At 42.8% G+C, this 5,068-nt stretch overlaps 1 long non-coding RNA gene across 3 annotated transcripts; it reads right to left on the bottom strand.

The window, feature by feature from the left end:
- Window positions 1-4: 4 nt before the first annotated feature.
- On the bottom strand, window positions 5-3,580 carry LOC122170483. 3 transcript variants are annotated; one of them, XR_006171781.1, is made up of 6 exons: window positions 3,438-3,580; window positions 2,893-3,072; window positions 1,848-1,914; window positions 1,075-1,201; window positions 451-570; window positions 5-44 (listed from the first exon to the last, which is right to left on the bottom strand). It is a non-coding gene; the product is annotated as an uncharacterized LOC122170483 (long non-coding RNA). The 3 variants fall into 3 exon arrangements; XR_006171780.1 differs by lacking the exon at window positions 3,438-3,580 and having other exon boundaries at window positions 451-574; window positions 2,893-3,431; XR_006171779.1 differs by lacking the exon at window positions 3,438-3,580 and having other exon boundaries at window positions 2,893-3,431.
- Between the last annotated feature and the right edge of the window lie 1,488 nt (window positions 3,581-5,068).

Below are 5,068 nucleotides of genomic sequence, written 5' to 3'. Positions count from 1 at the left end.
TTGAACTGGAAGGAACAGGCTGAGCAGCTCCATCACCATTAATGCTGACAAAACATTCACAAGTTTACGATATAGAATCCTCTATAGAATTTTTAAGTTTGTTCTGATTCTTCAGTCTCAGAGAACAGCTCAGCTAATACGCTAGAAGAGTGCTACAAGAACAAGTTTTACTGTATCGTGGGAGGCACTGCTATACTTTGCACATAAGCGAAATCCATTTTTGAGAGGGAATACTGACGGAAGTTAAGCTATGCTACTTAATTTCACACTTTCACATACAGCAACTCATCATAAAAACACATTCATGTGATTTCATGATGTCATCTCTCAAATTCCTCCATGTAAGGATAAAGCAGTAATTAAGACGGACAAATTCTAACATTCACTTCAAAATAATAAACTGGTCAGAAGTTGGTGCAGAATTCAAGATTCATGCAGACATAAGGTTACCTGTAACACAAGAATTTGGAAAGGATAGCCTTCTGGTACCAGTGCTGTTTACTCTTCTTTTTTCTTTGCCACTTCTGATCAATTAGCCTTCGATAAAACTCCTTCAGCCACGTGCAGTCCCTGTCTAGTCAGTATGGTATGAAATTAACATCAAGATGCACTTGCAAACTAAGCAAAGTACCTCACTGCCTTATGAACTTATCAACTACAACATCAAAAATAAACGCCAATGCTAAACTGTTGGTTAATTATTGAAAAGATATTACCTAAAAGAAGTTACATTTCCACAAAGTCAACTTCTCATTAAAAAAAAATCACGTATGTGGTAAGAGACTGCACAGTAACAATGAATTAGTTAAATGAATAAAGTCGCATAGCAATATGGAGGCAGTTACAGGAAAAAGAAACATAGAATTTTAATTCTACAACACCATGAATATGAAGACATCAGATTCTCTGTCACAGTTTGTGATTAAACCAATTGCTGCAGCGTATGCTTCACGCAGATCATTTGTACTAGCAGACAGATCTCAGGAACTTTGATATATGCTTTCTCACTGGCTACACTACTCTCAAAATAATGCATTTTGACCACATAGTATACATCAAAAAAGGAAAGTTAACCTGAGATGATCTCATGAAGAGCTCTTGAATATCCAGCTCATCCAACAAGAGCATCCTCCCAATGCGATACACTGCCATGCTCACATGTGACTTGCTGTAAGGTATCTTCAGAAGTTTTTTAAATGTTCTTGTAGGAAAAGAGAGAACAGAGATTATTTTCCATATAATTAAACATCATTCTAAGACAGAATTCTTAGGAAACTGGACACAAAGGATACATTTTTAACATTGGAAAGGCATGGCCAGAAAAATAAAACCTTATAGAGGCAGAAATTTTAAGACCATCTCTCAAGAAGCTGCATTTGCTGAGGTCAGGTATGAGAATGTGAACAGCAGTTATAAAAAAAAAAAAAAAAAAAAAAAAGCAATGGCAAATGATGGTGCCAAGTCACCAGCATAAACTGTGTACTGCATTTAAACATTATCTCTTGGATCATCATAGCCAAGTACCACCAAAAGCGATTAAGAAAAAGGAAGTCTATGGTTTGGAGCTGAAAGTTTTATCTTCACCACAGAAATAACAATTTTTCAGGTACCCAGAGAGCACCTGAACAGAGTTCTAAGTCAGAGCAGTTATCTGTTCAAGAGAAACACGTAAGAGAAAATGCATCTTCTTTCCTCTGAATCATCCTATCTGAATGATGCAGAGCTGTTTCAGTAGATCTTTGCTTTCCCTCAGTAAACACAAAGACAACAGGAGACAGGACAGTAGTTTATGGTAAGGTTCACACAAAGCATAAGTTTGAATGATAAAACTTAAAAGTTACACAAACCTTGGAATCAGACACAACATCCACATCATTTCCAATGGAGTCAATGAAGTCATATTCCATACCAAAGCTATAGAGAAAACAGTTCAAGTCATTAAGTACAGAGAGACATCAAATAACTTGCCTTGCAAAGCAAGGAAACACTCCGAAAGCTTTTTCAGAATTAAAAAAAAAACCTAGTCTCTAGCTACATGTTACTAGGTAAAATGAGACCTAAGGCTAGTTAACAGAACTGTTCTGACAAAAATATTTTCCAAAGCTATGATTGGTAAAGTTGAGATTCAAGTTCAAAATATGCCATAAAGCAGTTTGTGATTTGTTGAAACCAAAAAATCACAAGTATTAAACAAGTTGTCCTGCTGTTGTCTGTTTATCACCTAAAATTTGATTATGAGGATTTATTTAAACAAAGACCCTCAGCAAACTGCTAAATTTCACTAACTAGTCGATTTACTGTGAATTTGCTTGCTCAGCAGAGGATTTAAAACCCTTATTTCTAAACATTCTGAACTCACCTCGTTCAACTGTTTTGCAAGCATCTGTGCATAAAGATAACACCACTTTCTGGGTTTGTCCCCAGTTTTTTCCTTTTTGTGTTCACTTTTGATGGTTACAAAGCTTTTTTCTGCTATTAGTTAGCCAGTTCCAATTTATGAAGAACCGGACCAGCCATAAGCTTGATCCTTGACTGCCCAAGGAAACCACACTTGTACCATTTTCAGTCCCTACCAAAAGCAGAGTGGCTAGCTCAAGCAGGCTAGTTTAATTTTGATAAATTTGACTTTAACAGCCAGCCTGAGAAGAACACGAAGACACAAAGTCAGCATCACTGCCTCACGGAAGCATTACGCACTTGAAAAAATTAAGTCCTTTAGCATGAATGGCATCATTAATCATTTACAAAGGAGACAGCATAAAGGCAGAAAGAGAGGATGGAAAAGTAGGAGTGACACCTCGCTGTTACAGGAAAAATTTTAGTGAACTTCAACCTTCTATTGGATTTAGTCTTAAAGATCTGGAAAAAACCAACAGAGCCTGCTGCAGGTACCTCGAGAACAGTGTGCTCTTGTTGTTGCCCAGAACAGTCGTGCTCGCAGGTCCCAGCCTGGCACTTTCACGCAACCAATTTGCAGGCGGCAGCTTCAGGTCTGTCTTCTCCTGCAGCCAGGCAAAGGCTGCCTGCGGTGGGGCCAAGGAGTACTTCACCACAGCGCTGCTCTTCACGTCACTGCCTCCAAGGAACAGCACCGAAAGGAACAGCTTTCCAAAGGGGAATCAGTTGGCGTTTCCGTGGCTCCGAAGGCACAGGACGACCCCGTCCTGCTAAGCGCTTTCAGGGCGAGTGACACGAGCAACAAAACACGCCGCTAAACTACACGGAAAGCTTTGAAATTACACGCTTAAAAGGAGAAACGGATCCACGGCATATCATTTAGGTAATTAAAACGCAACTTAAACGTTTAAGGACGAGAACACTGCCTGCAATTACAGCTCAATCACAACGAGCGCCTCCCTGCCTCTCTCACACCTGAAAGCGGCGCTCGCACCTGTGCGGGAACCCACAGAACCCCCGGGCCTCGCCCCAGCCATCACCTGCTCGTGCTCCTCCGCGTCTCCCCTCAGAGAGGCGGTGGCCCCGAGGCCGCACAGCTCCGCCATCTTCCGCCCGCTCCCTGCGGCGGTAACGATAACGGCAACGGCGGGGTTGGGGAGCCGCCAGCGCCCCACGGCGCCTCACGTGACGCTCTCACGCGACGTTCTCACGTGACACTACGTGACGTCACGACGGCGCCGACGCTTCTCGAGCGCTTTCCGGTGAAGTCCCAGGAGGCGCGGAAGGCGGGGAGGAAAAGAGTGGGCCAATGGGAGAGCGAGGGGCGGGGCCTGAGGGCAGGGCGGGGCCGCGGCCGCGGCGCTGATGGGCGGGAAAGAGGCGGGGAGGGCGGTTCCTCTGGGCGAAGTGGTGGGCGTTCGTCTGTAGGCTGGCGGCGTGGCTGCGCGAGTCCTGTTTCTCTTACAAACCAAGCGAAACCTCTCTAGCTTTGCATATGTTTACTGGTACAAAGCACACCTCTCAGAAACAATAATGCGGTAAATTTGTGTGGAAGTACCTGCATACAACCTACTGAAGAGAGAACACCTTAATTATTACATTCCTTTAGAGCCTTTCTGTGGTTTTAGGGTGGGAACTTTCTAAGGTTCCTCCTTAAACTTTTTGTTTTCAACTTGATCGATATCTCACTTGAAACCAGCAGCCAAAACAAAACTGTTCAGGAAAAAGAAAACAGCTGCCAGCAGGTGCTTCAAACCACAGCGCTGTTTGTCTGAGCTGGCAATAAGGAGCCTGGAGTTACTGAATCTGGAATGACATGGAAAGGATTGAGAACAAACTGTAATTTTGTTCTCTGTTGGTCACATTCTGCATATCCTCATTTCTGTCACTGACTTCCTCAGTCTGAAAAGCAGTCTGATTTATTTCTGCAGCTCCCCGAGCTGATGCTGGCACACGCAGATGTCAGTGCAGCTAATTAGGCTCAAGGCTGAGAAGACAATGCAATCACCTGAGCCTTTCGGAAGATGTTGATCCCACAGTGTGCTTGCAGCTTTGGTTATTTGTTTTCTCCACCACAGGAACATTATGGAACAGCTTATTTTTCATAAGCCAACTTTACATTCACCTCCGTAAATCATTGTAGAAGTCGATTGGTTTTGTGCTTAAAAGTAACTAACGGCGTGGCATCGTTAATAACAACATCCATAGTATCACTCTGATCTCACTCTTATCTAAGTTATTATCAAAACTTCAGTGGACACCTAGAGAGACAAAGTAGGTCATTTAGAAGAAAGCCTTGAGAAGTGGCAGCATGGCAGTTAGTATCCCCAAATATCATTACGTGTGTCTGATAATAAGATGGAGAACTCGATTTCCTGCAGCAAGTTTGTAATTTCCTTTAGAGTAAATGGCTGTGACTGTCTGAATCATTCATACTTAACCAATGCAAGTACCACAATTTCTCTCATTTCATTTGCCAGCTACAGCATCTGATTCCCACCCACTTTATCCTTGAATGTCAATATGCTGGAAAGCAGGCCGGTGCCAGAGCCATTTCAGTGTCATCTTCTTGACAGTCTCTCAAGGTCCGGGAGGCAAAGCCCTGTTTTGTGCTTCATTCTGTGACTTTGGCCTTGGCTACACCCCTTCCTTGAGACAAGCAAGGCCTTAC

This window comes from Centrocercus urophasianus, unplaced genomic scaffold (assembly GCF_019232065.1).
Source record: "Centrocercus urophasianus isolate 14NV4802_14NV808 unplaced genomic scaffold, USGS_Curo_1.0 seq_7, whole genome shotgun sequence".
In the NCBI taxonomy this organism is placed as follows: Eukaryota; Metazoa; Chordata; class Aves; order Galliformes; family Phasianidae; genus Centrocercus; species Centrocercus urophasianus.
Note: the sequence above shows the minus strand (reverse complement) of the source record. Positions and strands in the feature narration are given on the sequence as shown.